Genomic DNA, 21,926 nt, shown 5'->3' on the forward strand with positions numbered 1-21,926 from the left:
ATTCCCAAGATTTAAACTGTTAACCATTAGGCAAATGAATCCCCAAACTAGTATCTCAACCCAGCCGCTTGGCCAAACTTCACCACGTCATCTCCATAGGAGATATTTAACATCCTGGGGCACCTGGCTACCTCAGTCAGCAGAGCCTGCAACTCTTGATCTCTAGGTAGTGAGTTCAAGCCCCACACTGGGTACAGAAATGACTTAAAAAATTAAAAAACTGGAGAGGCAAGATGGCAGAGGAGTAGCAGACTAAAATGACATCAAGTTGCAGGAGTTCAGCTAGATAGTTATCATTCTCAATGGGGACAAACTGAGAGCTTTTCCCCTAAGGTCAGGAACATGACAAACAAAGTACTAGAAGTCCTAGCCTCAGCAATCAGACAACAAAAATAAATTAAAGGCATCCAAATCGGCAAAGAAGATGTCAAACTCTCACTCTCTGCAGATGATATGATACTTTATGTGAAAAACCCAAAAGACTCCACTCCAAATCTGCTCGAACTTGTACAGGAATTCAGTAAAGTGTCAGAATATAAAATCAATTCACAGATATCAGTTGCATTTCTCTACACCAACAACAAGGCAGAAGAAAGAGAAATTTAAGGAGTCGATCCCATTTACAACTACATCCAAAACAATAAGATACCTAGGAATAAACCTAACCAAAGAGGCAAAGAATTTGTACTCAGAAACTATAAAGTACTCATGAGAGAAACTGAGGAAGACACAATGAAATGGAAAAACGTTCCATGCTCAAGGACTGGAGGAACAAATACTGTGAAAATGTCTATGCTACCTAAAGCAATCTACACATTTAATGCAATCCCTTTCAAAATCCCATCAATTTTTTTTTTTCAAACAACTGGAACAAATAATTTTAAACTTTATATGGAACCAAAAAAGACCCCGAATAGCCAGAGGAATGTTGGAAAAGAAAGCCAAAGTTGGTGGCATCACAACTCCAGACTTCAAGCTCTATTACAAAGCTGTCATCATCAAGACAGTATGGTACTGGCACAAAAACAGACACATAGATCAATGGAACAGAACAGAGCCCAGAAATAGACCCTCAACTCCATGGTCCACTAATCTTCGACAAAGCAGGAAAGAATGTTCAATGGAAAAAAGATAGTCTCTTCAACAAATGGTATTGGGAAAGTTGGACAGCCACATTCAAAAAAATGAAACTGGACCATTTCCCTACACCACACACAAAAATAGACTCAAAATGGATGGAAGACCTCAATGTGAGACAGGAATCCATCAAAATCCTTGAGAAGAACACAGGTGGCAACCTCTTCGACCTTAGCCGCAGCAACTTCTTCCTAGAAACATCACCAAAGGTAAGGGATGCAAGGACAAAAATGAGCTACTGGCACTTCATGAAGACCAAAAGCTTTTGCACAGCAAAGGAAACAGTCAACAAAACCAAAAGACAACTGACAGAATGGGAGAAAATATTCACAAATGACTTATAAGATAAAGGGTTAGTATCCAAAATCTATAAAAAACTTATCAAACTCAACACCCAAAGAACAAATAATCCAATCAAAAAATGGGCAGAGGACATGAACAGACACATGAAAAAATGCTCAACATCACTCAGCATCAGAGAAATACAAATCAAAACCACAATGAGATACTACCTCACACCAGTCAGAATGGCTAAATTTAACAAGTCAGGAAATGACAGATGCTGGCGAGGATGTGGAGAAAGGGGAACCCTCCTACACTGTTGGTGGGAATGCAAGCTGGTGCAGCCACTCTGGAAAATAGCATGGAGGTTCCTCAAAAAGTTGACAACAGAGCTACCCTACATCCCAGCAATCGCACTACTGGGTATTTACCCTAAAGACACAAATGTAGTGATCCTAAGGGGCACATGCACCTGAATGTTTATAGCAGCAAAATCCACAGTAGCCAAACTATGGAAAGAACCTAGGTGTCCATCCACAGATGAATGGATAAAGATGATGTCACACACACACACACACACACACACACACACACACACACAGAGAGAGGAATACTATGCAGCCATCAAAAGAAATGAAACCTTGCCATTTGCAACAACATGGATGGAACTAGAGGGTATTAGGCTGAGCGAAATAAGTCAATCAGAGAAAAACAATTATCATATGATCTCCCTGATATGAGGAATTTGAGAGGCAGAGTGGGAGGTCTGGGAGGTAGGGAAAGAAAAAATGAAACAAGATGAGACTGGGAGGGAGAAAATCCGTAAGAGACTCCTACTCTCACAAAACAAACCGAGGGTTGCTGGGGTAAGGGGGGTATGGAAAGGGTGGCTGGTTATGGACATTGGGGAGGGTATGTGAAATGGTGAGTGCTGTGAAGTGTGTAAGCCTGACTATTCACAGACCTGTGCCTCTGGGGCAAATAATACATTATATGTCAATAAAAATAATAAATAAATTTTTAAAGAATAAAAAATTTTAATTAAAAAATATTTAACACTAAAATTATCATCTTTCTTATATAAATAAGATTCAAGCCTTTCTTTTAATTCCATTAATATTCCCCAACATTCAAATTCAAAATTCTCAAAACCTTTATACTCTCCTCTTCAGTTTTTCCCTAACATTAAAGCACTTGCTTAGTTCAATCTACTGAAATATGTCCATCTTCCTTTCCCTTTCCACAACTATCATCATAATTGATTAATTCTCTTTTGAAAGAAGTGATCTTCCTACTTACTTTCTCTCCTCTCCACCAATCCCAGCAGTAGCCAAAAAATATTCCTTGAAATTATAGTTTATCATGTCACTCTCTTCCACTTTAAACAAATGAATATACCTTTTGTAAATAAAAAAGAAAATGCCCACACTATGCCATTCAAGAATCTGTATAGTGCAGACTCACACATGAATCATTTCTTCTACTATCCAACCATATATATATGTACACAAGATTCTAGATTTTTTTTATTCATTACTACTCAAGTCTTACTCCCTTTAGGTAGAAGGCCTATGCCCATCCCAACTCTTGCGGACCAAAATCCTATACATCCTGCAAGATTCAGCTGAATTTCAGCTTTTCATTAAGGACTCCTTGATCCCTACAACTAGAAATGACCACTGCTTCCTCCTCCCTCTCTTATGATTTGAATTCTGCTTCTCTGTGTACCTGTTCTAGTAGCAGCACTACTTCTAGCTCTTCTGCACCAAAACTTCCCCAGTAGGAAGTTGTATAATAGGGGCAGGAATGACACAGAAATGGGTTCCAGAAACTTGGAAGGCTAAGAAGAAAATCATCCACACTTAGGGCAAACGCTAAAACGGTTAAAGGTCCTTATGGACTTAACTGTAAAAACTGCTCCGTGTTAAGAACCCTGAGATATGAGAGACCTGTGCAGTTCCAGTAACTAAGAACATTAAGGACTTGTGAACTGCTGAACTGAGGGAGCGTTATGGAGCTTCTGCTGCTTCTACTTGTAAAAATCGGGGGCTTATGCTAACTGATCTCTGATGAATCTTTCTCAGCTAGTATTTTATGATTCTTTCTTTCTGCTTTTCTTAAAGAAAGGGAAAAATTTAGTATGACTCCTACAGCAACAATGTCCTATGTTTTATACAATAATGCAAAAAATGTTTCTCCCTGAAGACATTATGAGATGTTCAAACAGTACAATACTTTCCTCTTTTACTATTCAGGAATAAGCAGGTTGCTCTGGCTAACATATTGAGACCAAAAAAAACCAAGGAAGAGAACATTGAAAATGATGTAGTTTAAGATAGCTGGGTATTAAGAAATTCTAAACATACTGTAATACACTGGAAATAACTCTGGCTTTGTAATTAGACATACTTAATTACCAGCTGCTCCTGCCACCAAGTGACACAAAACAAATTACTTATTAACTGTGTTGTGCCTCAGTATTCTCATCTGTCAAACATAGTAGCACTTATCTTTTAGATTTTTATGATTAAAGGCAACATGTGCATTATTTCCAACACTATGCCCAGTATATATATATTCATAGGCACTTATCATTATTAAATAGAAATAGTTGAATCACATTCAGAAATCATCTAGAAAAACACACATAGAGTGATAAAACAGTACAGTTACAGTAGCCACAAAAACACAGAATCACTAAAAGGAAAACAAAAAATAAAGATATATGTAGCTACATGAAAGCCAAGCTAGGCATAACAAGAAATAGTGGTCTGGGCTCCCTCTCCTACTGTAATCAAAAAGTTCAGGTCAGGCTTATTTCACTGACCTACCACAAAAGATCTGCCTCCAAAACAGAAGTACAATTAGTTTTCCTCCTCTCAAAATATTGTAAAAGCAAGACATAAAAGTACTGAGGCATTATACTCAGAATCTAGATCACAAACTTAAAACACTCTGGTCACTGAATTTTATACTACAGCTATTATATAAAATGTGATTCACACACAAAATGGGGCATTCTAGATCTCTAAAGTCAACATTATACAATTAGAGTATTTAATTACTATTATACTCTATAATGCAAACAGTAAATCATACAGTTTTCAGTTAATAATAACAGCATATATAGGAACCACTACTCTTACTGTATACTCTTAATTATGTTTCTCATATGATGAATTAAAGTTCTAAATTTTAAAAGGTTTTATATTAATATCATTAAATAATGTTCCTATAGGTGTTTTATCTATTTTCAATTTAGAATGTACTCTAAAAGAAATTTTATAAAACAAATATACCTATTATGTAATATATTACAAATTCTTATTTTAATTATTTTAATATAATTTGTAATACATTACAAATATTAATGCCTTAATGTGTGTACAGGGAGGAAATGATTCAGACTTCCAAAGCTAGGTTATAAGAAGCCTTGCTGTTTACACTGAGGTCTCTTGGAGTCCTAAGCTATCATGTAAGAAATGCAACTATCCTGATGAGATTATGTGGAAAGGCCCCAAGATGACACAGACAGAGAGGGGCTCAGCTTAGCATCTAGTTATCAGAGGGATGAGAAAACACCCAAGTGAGTAAAGCCATCTTGGGACCTACTAAAAAAGACCAGCCACCAACTGACCACCGCTGAGAAACCCAAGTCAATCCCGCATGAAGCAAAATCACCTAGTAAATCCTGCTGGAATTTCTGACACATAAAATCATCAAATGTAACAAAATGGTTGTATTTTAGGCCACGAAGTTTTAAGTTTGTTACACAGCAATAGATAATATATCCTTCACAAAGCCTTAGAGTCAATGAAGACATTGTTTGGGGTAAGTTATATATGTACAAAACTTGCACTGACTTCAGAACAGAATTTGTCTTATAAAACACACTGATATTTTAAAATCAGAAGCGAAGGGCTAGGATAAAGATGCTTAGCAATATATAATGTCAGAACTATAATCAAACATCTCAAAATTATTTTCTTCCTTTAGCTTTTACGGCATTGCATCACTGCTTTCCTATCAAGTTTCATGAATGTTACACTTCAAATAATGCTCTCTACCTAGAATTCCTTTTTTTGTTATTGTTTATATTTACTTATCTGACAGACAGAGATCACAAGTAGGCAGACAGGCGGGCAGAGAGAGAGAGAGCGGAGGAAGCAGGCTCCCCCACCAAGTAGAGGGACCAACGCGGGGCTCAATCCCAGAAACCTGGGATCACGACCGGAGCTGAAGGCAGAGGCTTTAACCCACTGAGCCACCCAGGTGCCCCTCCTTCATTTTTTTAAAGATCTTATGTATTTATTTGACAGAGAGAGAGAGAGAGAGAAAGTATGCACAAATGGGGGAGTGACAGGCAGAGGGTGAAGCAGGCTCCCCACTGAGTAAGGAGCCAGACAACCTGAACTGAAGGCAAACACTAACTGACTGAGCCACGCAGGAGTCCCAATTCCTTTATTTCTTTACTGAAATCCTACCATACTGTCCTTCAAAGGTTCTCTCAAACATCCCCTCCTCCCTCGTGCACCTCTTCTCCCTTTCTTAATATCTGCCTACTCCCATTTCCACTAGTCCCAATATTACTTCCCATCCGTCTTGTGGTGTTTAACTTATAGCATTAAATATTATAATTACTTTTTCTAGTATCCTGCTAGACTGCTTAAGGTTCTTTAAGGCAGAAACGTATTGTTGATTTTGTAATTTTTACTAAAACCTACCACAGCACCTAAGCACTAAAAATGTTTGTCAAGCTCAACAGTTATACTCTGCTAACAGAGATCTCAGATTTCAAAGACAAACAATGCTTGAAGTATCACAAGAAATTATTTCCTGAATATCACAAAGTACCTTATTGTGATTCAATTTGTTTCTTGGGGCCCCTGGTTGGCTCAGTCAGTAGACATGTGATTCTCAATCTCAGGGTCATTAGTTCAAGCCCCACACTGGGAATAGAGGCTACTTAAAAAAAAAAAAAGAAAGAAAGAAAGAAAGGAAGGAAGGAAGGAAAGAAAAGAAACCTGTTCCTGATTATGAAGAAATGAAAACCTTTCACTACTATATACTTACATACCCAATTATCAAGTATATGCAGAAAAAACAAAAGCTTTCTTATATACCCGTAATAATCTGGGGGGGGGGGGACTCCCCAAAATGAAACAAAATACCATAAGAAAACTCATAATCTATATTAAATATCGATAAATTTGGGGCACCTGGGTGGCTCAGTGGGTTAATGCCTCTGCCTTCAGCTCAGGTCATGATCCAGGGTCCTGGGATCGAGTCCCCATTGGGCTCTCTAGTCAGCAGGGAGCTTGCTCCCCCCCCCCCCCCCCCCCCCACCGCCTGCCTCTTTGCCTACTTGCGATCTTTGAGAAATAAACAAATAAAATCTTAGAGCCGCCCCCTTCCACAGGATCACGCTGAGCTAGTACCCGCGCCTGGAATCGGTTCGCAACCTCAGCTGCGCCTGCCACTGCCTCTGGAACAGCGAGCTTCGGGCTTTCGTGAAAATGTGTAAGCAGGATCCGAGCGTTCGGCACACCGAGGAAATGCGTTTCCCGCGGGAGTGGGTGGAGAGCATGGGGGGTAAAATACCACCTGCCACTCATAAAACTAAATCAGAAGACAGTATCAAGGAAGAAAAACAAGATAGTAAGAAGGCGGAGGAATACATAAAGACAGATGAACCATCAAGTGAGGAGAGTGATCTAGAAATTGCCAATGAAGGTGTGACTGAGCCAGATACCGATGCCCCTCAAGAAATGGGAGATGAAAATGTAGAGATAACTGAGGAAATGATGGATCAGGCAAATGATAAAAAAAAAAAATGGCTACCATTAATGCCCTAAATGGTGGTGAACTACAGAAAGCCATTGACTTGTTCACAGATGCCATCAAATTAAATCCTCGCTTGGCCATTCTGTATGCCAAGAGAGCCAGTGTCTTCATCAAATTACAGAAGCCAAATGCTGCCATTCGAGACTGTGACAGAGCTATTGAAATAAATCCTGATTCAGCTCAGCCTTTTAAGTGGCGCAGGAAAGCACACAGACTTCTGGGTCATTGGGAAGAAGCAGCACATGCTCTTGCCTTTGCTTGTAAACTGGATTATGATGAAGATGCTAGTGCAATGCTGAAAGAAGTTCAACCGAGGGCCCAGAAAATTGCTGAACATCGGAGAAAATATGAGCGAAAACGTGAAGAGCGAGAGATCAAAGAAAGAAAGAAAGAAGGCTCGGGAAGAACATGAGAGAGCCCAGAGGGAGGAAGAAGCCAGACAACAATCAGGAGCTCAGTATGGCTCTTTCCCAGGTGGCTTTCCTGGGGGAATGCCTGGTAATTTTCCTGGAGGAATGCCTGGAATGGCAGGGGGGATGCCTGGGATGGCAGGAATGCCTGGGCTCAATGAAATTCTTAGTAATCTGGAAGTTCTTACAGCCATGCAGGATCCAGAAGTTATGGTGGCCTTCCAGGATGTGGCCCAGAACCCAGCGAATATGTCAAAATATCAGAACACCCAAAGGTTATGAATCTCATCAGTAAATTGTCAGCCAAATTTGGAGGTCAAGCATAATGCCATCTAACAAATAAAGCCCTTGCTGAAGGAAAAGCAACTTCGCTCACCTAATGGATGTCACAATAATACAAACCAGTGTACCTCCGACCTTCTCATGAAGAGAGCTGGGGTGCTGTGAAGAGAATCCCTACCCCTCTGCTCCCCATGCAACTGAAATATTCTACAATGGTTTGCCATTAGGGTTTTCATTCAGATAATGTTTTCCTACTAGGAACTACAAACTTTAAACACTTTTTAAACCTTAAAAATATTTAAAAACATATTAAAAGGGTGTGTTAGTCCCTAAAAAAAAAAAAATTAAAATTAAAATTAAAAATAAATAAAATCTTAATAAATAAATAAAGTTTCTGAAAATTATCGATAAATGTTATGAAGATATAAAAGAATATAAGAATAGGTAAAGCATACATGTAGCTTTTAATTATAAAGTACTCAATAAATTTAATGAAAACCCCTAGGTGATTGGGGTGGGAGTGGGGGTGGGGCAGGAGAGTGGACTTCACAAAATAATTTCAATTTAATCAACAAGGAAAAATAAGAGTAAGGGAACTTTGATCCAAACCTCAAATACAAAAATTCTCAAAATGTACTACAGTTCTAAAGGTAAAAACCTAAAACTATAAAGTATCTAAAAGAAAACATAAGAGAGAACCTGTGTGACCCTGGGTTAGGCAAAGCTCTCTCAGTTAAGACACAAAAAGCAGGAACCATAAAAGAAATTATGAAGTGGACTTCACCAAAATTACATTTTTCTGCTATGAGAAAGTATGAAGGACAATATTAAGGGAATGCAAAGTCACAGAACGGGAGACTACATTTGTGAAATATGTATCTGATAAAGAACTTGTACACAGAATATATAAAGAATGATTGCAATTTAAAAATTAAAATAACACATAATCTGAACAGACACTTCAAAGAAGAGACAGGAATGGAAAATAAGCACATAAAATGATGCTCAACAGCAGAAGTCATTAGGGAACTGCAAATTAAAACCATAAGGAACCACTACAACATATCCACTAAGATGATGAAGATTTAGTAGACAATAACAATATCAAGGGCTGGCGGTAACAAAAAAAGTACAGCCACTTTAGAAAAGTACAGAAATTTCTTAGAAGTTAAATATAAACTTAACCATACAACCCAGTGACTCCACTTCTGGATATGTGCTCAAGAGAATGAAAGCATGTGTCCACCACAAGATTTATCTGTGAATGACTATAGCAGGCTTATTCACAATCATCAAAAAACAGAAACAATCCAAATGTTATCAACTGGAGAATGAAAAAACAAATTGTAATATCTCTATGCAATGAATTACTACTGAGAAATAAAAGGAATAAACTGATTAATGCAACAATACTGACTAGTCTTCAAAGCAATATACTAAGTGAAAGAAGCCAAACATAAAGAAGACAGATTAAGATTCAACTTACATCACGTTCTGGAAAAGGCAAAAACTAGTGGGACAAAAGACAAATCACCCCTGGGGATTGGAGGTAAGAGCAACAAGTGGCAAAAGGGAACATCGTGAACTAAGATAAAATATCATGACTGTGCTGGTGGCTACAATGTACACTTATTAAAACTCACTGAACTCAGGGCACCTAGGGGGCTCAGTGGGTGAAGCCTTTGCCTTCAGCTCCAGTCATCAACTCAGGGTCCTGGGATAGAGTCCCGCATCACATGGGGAGTTCTGCTCAGCAGGGAGCTTGCTTCCCCTCTCTGCCTGCCTCTCTGCCTACTAGTGATCTCTGTCAAATAAATAAATAAAATCTTAAAAAAACAAAAAAACTCACTGAACCATATACTATAAACGGATAAATTTTATCTTAAGTAAATTATACCTCAATAAGCCTGATATTTTAAAACGACAAGAAAATTCTGAAAAAGAGTACGGAAGCAGGGGGGCCTTGCCCTATAGATACCAAATCTACTCTAAAGATACAGTAAAGATGAGAGTGTTACTTGAGCAGAAATGAACTGATAAATATAAGAACTGGAAAGCTAAAAACAGACCCAAGGAGGCAGCTGGTGCTTAGTCAGTAGAGCATGCATCTGTTGATCTCCAGGTTGTGATTTCCAGTCCTACAAAGGGTGCAGAGATTACTTAAAAATAAAAAAATATTGGGGTGCCTGGGTGGATCAGTAGGTTAAAGTCACTGCCTTTGGCTCAGGTCATGATCCCGGGGTCCTGGGATCGAGACCCGCATCGGGCTCTCTGCTCAGCAGGGAGCCTGCTTCCTCCTCTCTCTCTCTCTCTGCCTGCTGCTCTGCCTACTTGTGATCTCTGTCTGTCAAATAAATAAATAAAAATATTTAAAAAATTAAAAAAATTTAAATAAATAGATAAATAAATAATTTAGAAAATAATAATAAATCCAAGCACACATGATTTTAGTATAGGATAAAAACTGGCATTCTACATCAGAGTGCAAAGAATGAACTATTTAATAAATGCTGTTAAAATGGTATTAAAAACTATGATTGTTGGAACAAAATTAATCTTAATTTCTATCTAATTTTATGTCTAAATAAATTACAATTCCATTTATAATGCCCTTATGGGTTTTGTAAATATATGCAGATTAAAAGCAAAATTTCCTTTTGCATAATATAGTGATAAGCTTCATTTTTTTGAGATTGGAGTGTACAAAATGGCAGTTCTGATAATTCAGGGTGAGTCAAACACAATACAATTATTATCATCCACATAGTGACTTTCCTTCCTAGTTCTCATGCCATTAATATCTACCTCTTGTGTTCACCTGACAATTTAACCATTGTCTGTGAGCTGCTGATCAACTTCTCATCCCATTATCACTTTTCTGCTGTTCTTACTTTGAAATACCTGCCAAAATTTTCCTGAATAACCACCAGATATCTCTTCACAGCAGGCAGAAAGGGCTGAATTGCAGTATAACTTGTTCATTTCCCAAACAGTTATTGACTACCCAGAGGACCCTGATGTGAAACAATATAACCACAGCCCCCAGATTTCACAGGCTCTGTGTCTAGTGAAGAGGACAACTAAGAAGTGATTAAAATGAAGTGAATAAAGTCAGGATGGAATTAGGGCAAGGTGACATGGGAAGAGACACCAAGGGGACCTAACCTCATCTAGGAAATAGCAAAGGCCTCCCTTTCAAGTGGAGTCCTAAAATATGAGAAGACACAGCTAAGTGCAGTAAAAAGGTGGGACTAGGGATAATGGGTAGACAAAGTTCTGCAGCAAGGAGCACCGAGGAGAAGCTAAAGAGGTAAACAAAAGCCTTGGAGGACATTTTTAGGAATTTAAACATCATCTCATAAAGAGAAAAGTGATATAATCAAATATGTGATCAGATCTCTAGCTATCACTTAGGCTGTAGCATGAAAAATGAAATGAAAGATCACGGATCTGAAGTAGGGAGCCCAATAAGGAGGCAGTTATACAATAATTTAGGCTAGAAATAATGGTAATTTGAACTAAGTAAGACTAGTGGAAAGGACAGGGAAAGGAGACAGATATAAAAAATGGTGACTGGAACTAACAAGATTTGACTACAGGTTGGATGAAGGTAAAGTGTAGAATCTAGTTTTCAAGCACTGAGATAAGGAACTACACAGCAAGACAAATTTGAGTAACGAAGGCTGAGTTTTGAACATGTTAATTTTACAGTTCGGTGAAACATCTAATAGTGACTAGGTCAAAGAGGCAGCTGAATATAAGGATCCAAAACTCTAAACAAAGATTTGGCAAGTGCTAATGAGAGACACTAGAAAACCAACAGGGTGATTAGCAAAGCCAGAGAGAAGACTGTAAAAAGGTCCCAAACTAATCTAAAGGCTGAAGTAGTAGCAGGAGAGATAAGGACAATGATGAGGGAGGCCAGAAGAGGGAAGACAAATAGAAGGTAAATTGCTAAGTTGTTAGGATGGAGTAAAGGTTAAGGAACCATGCATAATCTTGATTTTTTTGAGACCTTTATTTTATTTTATTTTATTTTAAAGATTTTATTTATTTATTTGACAGAGAGAGATCACAAGCAGGCAGAGAGGCAGGCAGAGAGATAGGAGGAAGCAGGCTCCCTGCTGAGCAGAGAGCCCGATGCGGGGCTTGATCCCAGGACCCTGGGATCATGACCTGAGCCGAAGGCAGCGGCTTAACCCACTGAGCCACCCAGGCACCCTGATAACAGAACTCTTAACATAAAGGTATTTGCCTGTATCTCAAACTCCTATCCATCTTTTTCAACTAGTTCTCCTGCAGACCCACCAACATTTTATTCCCTCCATCTGAGACTATAAAATTAAATATAAAAATTCCTCCTTTCTTGCTACATATTTGATAATCATGAAGCTCAAGCATACATTCCCTCTCAAAATCTTTTCTTTCCCATGTCCAGGAGTATCAATCATTTTACCACTAAATCACTCCATTCTATTACTACAGTAGTCTCCAATATCCCTGTCTCTAATTTTTCTCTCAGCCAATTCATCCTACACAATGCTAACAAATTAGTATTCCTAAAATACCAATTTGAATAAATTACTCTATTAAAAAAAATAAAATAAAATAAAAAACTATGCCTTGCTGTTGTCCACAGAATGAAGTCCAAACTCCCTATCCTGGCAAACAGCAGGCATATTGTGGCAAACTTTCAACTGGCATGAGGTGCTTTTTCCCAACTTTGTACAAGATCACCAATCCTAGCTGAATGGTTCTAGTCACAGACCACAGAACATGGCAATGTACACTCCTATCTCTACGATCTTGCTCACACCATTCCCCCTAACAAGTCCGTCTCCATCATCTCCACTTACCTAAGTCCTACTTTTCCTCTGAAGTCTGGTTCGTTTATTTGGCAAACTAGCTCATAATGTAAGGTACAATTCTGAATGAAGGAGATTTAAAAACATTAACACAGTTTGCACAATAGTTTAGAGCTGGAGCCCTTAAGTCAAACTACACAATGATCTAAAACTTAGACAGACTACATACTTAATATCCTTGGGCAAGTTACTTAAATTTCCTGAGCTTCCATTCAGTACTTACAAGAGGCTAATATCTAACTAAACTTTAAGAAGATGTAAAAATTAAATAAAAATACAAAGTGCTGAGTACAGTTCTGTAAGTGTTAATTACTGTTATTATTGTTTTTATTATTGTTGTTTCTGTCCTCAAGAAACATAAATTCTAGCTCAAACTGTACTCACTACATCAACTTTTGGCCCAACTCAAAAAAGCCTGACAGAATTTACTAATCCTGATATTTTCATCATCCTCAAAGGAGAAAAATGAAAACTGGTGATTACTTACTCCTTTAAGGTATAAAGTTCATCAGTGATTCAGCCAGAAAATGAATGCCCTGGGTCATCAGCTTTCCAGAACATGGTTCCACATGTCAAACCACTGAAAGTGGTTCTGAATTAAATAATATCTAAAGAAAATATATACACTTTCTATAAAAAAAAACTAACAAGAATAGTTACTTAAATTTCTAGTGCAAAGCGAACAGACAGAATTAATTTCTTAATAAAAAGTATTTTTTTCTTCAAATCAATTATTGAGTACATGGCAAAGATCATAAAATGATGACTAAAATGATGCGTGCTCTGAAGGAAGTCATATAATCTATTTAAATGTGAATTCATATAGGTATATAGTTAATTTATATTAGTCAACAGAGAACATTATGAAATAGAGGTCATAATTTTGAAATATATATAGTATTTAAGACACTATACTAATATATATTCAGTATATTCAAAAAAACTGGCAGGACTTCATATTTTGGGCCCATATTACTAGTATTATAACCGATAACTATTGTAACTGGACTACTACACTCAATCTTTAATGAAAAGCATTCTGCAAGTAGCTTTCCAAAATTCAAACTGTGATGAATTAAGAATACAAGAAAAGTGTTTACCATAGATTCTAATCATACCAATGAACGTATTTACTCTGGTACCCAAAATCAAAATAGACTGCCAAATTTTAATCTAAATACAAGAGTAACAAATTATTTTGAATTCTCCATTCCCAAATCTAATTCCTTTATTTAGAAATAGTTTGGCATCATTCTTTTTTTTTTTTTTTTAAAGATTTTATTTATTAATTTGACAGAGAGAAATCACAAGTAGACAGAGAGGCAGCCAGAGAGAGAGAGAGGGAAGCAGGCTCTCCGCCGAGCAGAGAGCCCGATGCGGGATTCGATCCCAGGACTCTGAGATCATGACCTGAGCCGAAGGCAGCGGCTTAACCCACTGAGCCACCCAGCCATTCCCAAATCTAATTCCTTTATTTAGAAATAGTTTGGCATCATTCTTTAAGCATGAAAAGAATGGGTGACTCAGGCAAAAATCATTAATTAATACTGAAGCCATCAAGTAAAAAATTGCTAGGAAATTAGATATTCACAAATCATCAACACACAGATTACAAACTAAATGTAAACAGAAAAATGAACTAGTGTAATGGGGATTATGGTCACCTCAACCAATTTACTAATGGCACAATCTTAATATTATATGCCTTCAAAGGGGATGCAATATGAAGTACACTTATGAAATATTCTTACCAAAACTATTTAATCTGGATTAATCAGGCTTGATCTTGATACCTAATTTCTAGTTATAATAAATACAAAGAATCAAGCTAAATACCACAACACTGATGTAGAAATTACTTAAAGATAAAATCTTTAAGGGTACCCTGGGTGGCTCAATGGTTTAAGCAGCTGCCTCAGGCTCAGGTCAGCATCTCAAGGTCCTGGGATCCAGTCCCATGTTGTGTTTCCTGCTCAGAGGGGAGTCTACTTATCTCTAATCCCTCTCCCTTTGCCCTTCCCACTGCTCAAGCTCGATCTCTCACACACTCACTCACAAATAAATAAAACCTTTACAAGAAATAAAATAAAAATAAAATCTTAAAAAAAATAAATACCATAAAATAAATGTTTAGAAATTATGAGTATAAAAAAACCTACAAAATTGGGGCGCCTGGGTGGCTCAGTGGGTTAAGCCGCTGCCTTCGGCTCAGGTCATGATCCCAGGGTCCTGGGATCGAGCCCCGCATCGGGCTCTCTGCTCAGCCGGGAGCCTGCTTCCTTCTCTCTCTCTCTGCCTGCCTCTTTGCCTGCTTCTGATCTCTCTCTGTCAAATAAATAAATAAAATCTTTAAAAAAAAAAAAAAAAAAACCTACAAAATAAGAAGGTATGTTGAACTAGTACATTCCAAAAGTCAATGTCATATAAAGGAAAAAGGGAGCAGGACAGTTCCAGATTAAAAACAGAGGTAAAGGGGCGCCTGGGTGGCTCAGTGGGTTAAAGCCTCTGCCTTTGGCTCAGGTCATGATCCCAGGGTCTGGGATGGAGCCCCACATCCGGCTGTGTGCTCAGCAGGGAGCCTGCTTCCTCCTCTCTCTCTGCCTGCCTCTCTGCCTACATGTGATCTCTGTCAAATAAATAAATAATCTTTAAAAAATTAATTAATTGTATTTTTTTTAAAAAAAGGTAAAAATTTTTAAAAAAGAAAGAAAGTATCGCTCAAGTAAATGGTATTATAAAAATAGCTAACTAAATAAACATGTAGTGTGTTTGGGATGCAACGGGGGAAACTGGGGGTTATTGGAAGACTAAACACGCACTGGTTATATAATTATTTTCTTAAATGTTTTAAAGTTAATGTAATTATGTGGTTACTTTTAGAAAATGAAGGCTGAAATATTTAAGAATGAAGTATCATGGGACACCTGGGTGGCTCAGTGTTAAGCATCTGCCTTTGGCTCAGGTCATGATTCCGGAGTCCCGGGATAGAGCCCCAAACTAGGCTCCCTGCTCAGTGGGGATCCTGCTTCTCCCTCTGCTCATGCATTCTCCCTGCTGCTCACTCTGCTCATGCTCTTTCTCTCTGTGTCAAATAAAATTTAAAAAAAAAAAAAAAAAAGAGTAAAGTATCATGATGTCTATAGTTTACTTTTAAATGACTCATTACATCTGCCTCTGCCTCTGCCTCTGTCTCTCATAAATTAAAAAAAAGGGTTGGGGTGCCTGGGTGCCTCAGTCAGTTAAGCGTCTGCCTTTAGCTCAGGTCATGATCCCAGGGTCCTGGGATCAAGTTCTGCTTGGGCTCTCTACTCCACAGGGAGCCTACTTCTCTCTCTGCCTCTCTGTTTCTCATGAATTTAAGAAAAAAAAGAAATCTTTCAAATGATTCACTGCATATATAACATAAAATATTAACAGCTGTTGAATCTAGGAGGAAATCTATATAAATAAGATCACTGTATTATTCTTTCAGCTTTTCTGTATGCTTAAAATTTTTTATAATAAAAAGTTAGGAAAAAAGAAATAACTTGGAAAAAGTTTTAAAGTTCATCTTCTCTTTCTTCTTCCTGTTTATCACAGCCTAAAGGGAAAAAATTAAGTTAACTGTAGCGTTGTGTAGTTAGGCTCACACTCTTCCAGAGATGGGGCTGATCCAAATTCTTTACACATTAGCTATGCAATTCTGAGTGAGCTAAGAAAAACTCAGAGTTGTTTTTTTTTTTTTTAAAGATTTTATTTATTTATTTGACAGAGAGAGATCACAAGTAGGCAGAGAGAGAGAGGAGGAAGCAGGCTCCCTGCTGAGCAGAGAGCCCGATGCGGGACTCGATCCCAGGACCCTGAGATCATGACCTGAGCCAAAGGCAGCGGCTTAACCCACTGAGCCACCCAGGCGCCCCGAAAAACTCAGAGTTTTAATCTAAAAATATTGAGATAATACCATGGCTTATGACAAGCACTCAATAAATGCCTTTTTTTTCTCCCACCAAGCCCCCAAATTTTATTTCCTAAGCTGTCATGGCTGACCGCACCCTGACTTCACAAGTACCTGCTCCAAATAATTTACTGAGAGTTTTTTTGTCTGCATACTTAGATTTACTTTTCTGATACTAAATAGTTAACCCAACACTTGCGCACAGCTGGTGGCAATGTAAAATGGTGCAACTGCTATAGAAAACAGTTAGGGAAAACAGTATGGCAGTTCCTTAAATTAAATGATTACCATATGATCCAGCAGTTCTATTTCAGGGCATATACCCAAAAGAACTGAAAGCAGGGACTCAAATAGGTATCTTTTCACCCATGTTCACAGCAGCATTATTCACAACAGCCAAAAAGGTAGAAGAATCCGAGTGTATACCAAGGGATGAATGTACAAACAAAATGTGGTATATACATATAATGGAACATTATTCAGCCTTAAAAAGGAAATTCTGACACATGCTGCAACATGAGAGAGGGAGAGTGAATGTGTGTCCGTGTGGGTGGGAGGGGTGGGGATTGAGTCTGCCCTCTTGCCTCTTTCAGTACCTCCAATTTCTAAGCCCCTCTAGGGATACTGCAGAGTAAATAGGATTTTTTGAAACTATCTCTGTAGGGACTTACACTAACCTTCTATTATGCTCGCTTTCCCCCCCCACCCCGCCCCCGTTCAACTCACCCCAACAGGAATGAGGTATGATCTCCAGCAAAACTGAATCAGAATGGCTCCAAGCTCAGGTGCATCCCACACAGAAAAAGCAAGAAGTGAAATGTTGATGTGGAAACAGGGAGAGTAGGTGAAAATTTAGAAACTGAATAGTGAAATTTGTAGCTTCCTTCCTCCACCAACCACTAGAGCCCCACCATCTAAACTCATTACCTCTGCAAATCCCCTCCTCTCCATTATTCCAGTTATATAGACACACAGAAAAATGAAGGATCTTTATCTGAAGAAACTGAAAACCCTCTCAACCCACTACCTAGAGAAAAGAAGTAAAGATAAAATATGGGAGGGGCAACCAGCTGCCTCAGTCAGTACAACATGTGATTCTTGATCTTGGAGTTGTAAGTTCGAACACCACATTGGGTGTAGAGATTACTTAAAAATAAAATCTTTTTTTTTTTTTTTTTTAAAGAAAAAGTAAAACATCAGAGTTTATTAGTCACTAAGCCATGCTCATGCATGTCCAGTGAGCTTTCAGTCAGCTTTGAACATTCCTTGAGTATGAAGGAACTGCTAAGGATCACAGAGATCTGAAGAAAGCCTCCAACAAGACCAAAATCAACAATAACAAAAAGTTTTAGAGGAACCAAAAACCATGCAAGAAATGAAGAAACTATAATTAATATCCTTGAAGAGATAATAGAAGATGCTGCACCCATGAAAAAAGTACAAGATGTTACAATTACAGGAACAAAAAACAAAAGTTCATAAAACACTGTTTTAAAAGAGAGCTAAAATTTAAAAACTCAAAAAAAGGCTGAAATCTCCCAGATTGTGGAAAAAAGACAACTTTTGGAGATCAAATTTCTCAACATCAATACTGGAAGCCAGGCAATATGGGAACACCTCCAAACTTTTGAGGGAAAATGATTTCCGATATAGAAATCTCTCAACAGCCCAACAGTCTAGCATGAGCGTAAAAATAAATTTTAAAAAACTGTTTTTCCAATACACATTATCACAGCAATAATTGGGGGAACAAAAATGAAGGAATAAACCAAAAGAAGGCATAGGGTCCAGAAAAAAGGGACTCAGCGAAAGTGAAAGAAACTCCCAGAATGTCAGTTAAGGGAAGTCCCACGATGACAGCTTTGCAGCAGGCCTAAAGAGAAAACAATCCAGACTAAAGCAGGAAGAAAGACAGCTACAGAGGAGATGACTACAGGAACAAATAGAACTGATAAGTTTATCTGACAGATTTGACCATGTGGAAAATTGTACTGAGAAGCATTTTATGCAGCTGCTGGAGGGTATAGAAAGACTTTGCCAGACAAAACTAAGCAAATGAAAAAATGAGGCATGAACAACAAAGGTTACACAAGAAAATGAAATCACAGTAAACTATTTCAGCAGTGACAAATATATGGTCATAATGACAAAACCTCTATGAATTTTTTTTAAAGATTTTTATTATTTATTTTATTTGACAAATAGTGATCACAACTAGGCAGAGAGGCAGGCAGAGAGAGAGAGAGAGAGAGAGAGCGCGCGAGCGAGAGAGAGCGCAGGAAGCAGGCTCCCTGCCAAGCAGAGAGCCTGATGTGGGGCTTGATTCCAGGATCCTGGGATCATGACCTGAGCCAAGGCAGAGGCTTTAACCTTAACCCACTGAGCCCCCCAGGCACCCCTCTGAGTATAAATTTAACCTAAAATTGTGGAATTAACATAGAAAGATAGGGAAAAGTCTAGTTTGAAAAGTCTTCTAATACCTACCCCCTTAAATCACTGACATTTACATACCTTAAACTATTCACTTCTAACAGGCTCTTAACTATAGAGAACAAACCAAAGGCTCCTCCAAGTGGGTGGGGGATGGGTTAAATAGGTGATGGGGTTTAAGGCGTGCACTTATGATGATCATCTGGTGATAGATGGAACTGTTGAATCACTGTATGGTACAGTACATCTGAAACAAATATAACACTGTATACTAACTGGAATTAAAATAGAAACAAAAATAATTTTTATTCAATTCTAAAAAAAGACTCTATTTTCATTACAGTTAAATTCTGTAACAATACTTCCAAGCCAAACATTCTGTGAAATGCCCTGGTTTTATCTTGGAATACTTCACAGGATCATCCTAAAGAAAAAAATAAGTTAATAAATGCAAAGCAAAAGCACTAACAAAAATAAGATCTATACAAGTTTTATTGGTTACTGCAATCCTTATGGCACTTTGTTATCTAATAATATGTTTGTTCTGCTGTTTGCCATAACATAATTCTAAATGTCGAACATCTTCAGTACATGTCCACTCTTACCTTCCACATTTACCAATTCAAAAATTTATTCAATCTTACAGAAAAATTGGCTGTGAACTCTTAAGTAGATTACCTCTCTAACCACTAAATCTGGTTATTTTTCTCATTTAAAATCTAAAAAGTCTTGCACATTTTCTTTTTAGGAAAAATAAATTTAATAAAAATTTTTTAAAAAAATAAATAAATAAATAAATTTAACTTTTACATGATGACAATGACTCAGACTATCATGGAAGTCAGCTACCCACTATGACTAGATGACCTCACAGGTTTTTGGTGTGTTAAGGCGCCAACTCTTATGCTAAAAGGGCTTGGACTGCTATCCCTTTGTAATTCTGTTATCACTCTTCACTTTTAGATCTGTCAACGATCCTTACTCTATCTGGACTGATCCACTTTTTAATTTATTAGGAGGTTAAAAAACAAATCATCATGTTTCTGACTCAAATGACATTTACTAAATGGCCTGCCAACCCTTTTCATACACAGTTTCATTTACTACAAGTAATTCCTGTTAGGATAGTAGCCAATGTAAAATTTTAGGCAGTTCTCACTAAAGACAAAAAAAAAAAAAAAAAAAAAATCCTACTACCATACAGAAACTCAACTGGGTATCGGAATTTGGAGCTTGATTTTTTTGGATGTCTGTTTGCCTTTTGAGGGAAGGATCTATTTTCTTTGCTTAGGTGTCTTTATAGCTCACTTCCTGTTCTGATTCAGCTTGTTCCATCAGCCAGGGATGGGATAACTTCTATCACCCTGTGCTATCCATGAACTAAGTATCGAACTTCGAGCAACATTAGAAAGAGTTATGTATTTAAAACAAAAGACATCCACTGTTTAAGATTTTTTTTTTTAATTTTAAGTTAAGGCTAAGCCCAGGGCTCGAACTCACTGACCCGAGATCAAGAGCTGCATGCTCCAGGGACTGAGGCAGCCAGATGACCCAACCACTCACTAAGATTCTTACATAAAGCCCAGAGAAACAGACTGTATTACAAATTAGAACCTTCCTATTTGTAATTATGCTTATATTGAATTAATATATAATTTTCTATTTTAATAACACTTGCTGACGAATTTTCTTAAAATGATTAAAACAGAACCTCAATTTAGTTAAACCTGAACTTTAGGAGGAGAATACTTAAGATTTTCACCATTATCATTAAGACAATGAAAAATCCTTCTCTTTGATTTTTAGTTTTTCTTCAGTAAAATAGCAGCATTTCTCTCTCAAAAAAAAAAAAAAAGAAAAAGAAAGAAAATCCTACAAGGGTTTTTGTATCTAGTCACTAATCAAAAACATCCTACAGAGGTCACGGAAAAACACGTTCCCCACATCCTAACGTAGAAGCTATCACTCCTCATATTAAGGCTTCGTAAGATAAGCTGGAGCCTTCGAAAGGAGGATTCTAAATGAAATTTTAAAAACTGGAGAAATCTCTCTTGAACAGCCATTTCACATTAAGGGCCATCTTTATACTCCACATTTTAAGTTAGACTTGTGAAAGAATGCTTATTTCCTTTCAGCCATTCCTACCCTGACAATGTTACACCCCGCATTCACTTCCTCATTCAAAGAACTTGGAAGAACAAATACGTGGCTTACACATCACAAATAAGACTAATACCAAGCTGCAAAGGCACAGACTTTCGGGCACTTTTAACTTTTAAAGGTGAGCATTATGACAAAATAGCTTTAAAATAACTTACCACCTAAAATTCCAGTCTAAAAGTAGTGTAAGTTCCATCCTCAAAACCACTTTCCTAGAAGCAAAACTCTAAAACTGAGAGAACTTTTCCCTGTGCGGGAGTACCTGGTGGCTATGCTTAGTTGTCCAAGCTTTTCTACCCGCAACCAGCAGGGAAGAAGTAACCCTGCTAACTATATGCTCCTGTGTAGTATTTTAAAAAATTGTAAAAACAGCCATTCTAATTCAAACATATAGAGAATTATTCACGATTTAAGCTGCAGTTAGAACAGCAATACTAAAACTCCTTGACATGTCATTTTTCCTCAAAAACAAAAATACTCTCATAATACATTCTCAGTGTATATTTATATTAAAGGTCATCACGTGCCTTAGGCTTTTGGTCACATCAATATCTAATTTTCAACCACTCTCCATGTTGTACC

General features: G+C 37.6%; 1 protein-coding gene and 1 pseudogene across 2 annotated transcripts in view; one reads left to right on the forward strand and one right to left on the reverse strand.

Moving 5' to 3' along the window:
* The window catches only part of RSBN1L (round spermatid basic protein 1 like), a 65,613-nt gene that overhangs the window by 42,167 nt on the left and 1,520 nt on the right, over window positions 1-21,926 (reverse strand). The gene's annotated exons all lie outside the window — the stretch shown is intronic.
* Window positions 7,526-8,289, forward strand: LOC132016002 (hsc70-interacting protein-like; annotated as a pseudogene).

This window comes from Mustela nigripes, chromosome 4 (genome assembly GCF_022355385.1).
Source record: "Mustela nigripes isolate SB6536 chromosome 4, MUSNIG.SB6536, whole genome shotgun sequence".
NCBI lineage: Eukaryota > Metazoa > Chordata > Mammalia > Carnivora > Mustelidae > Mustela > Mustela nigripes.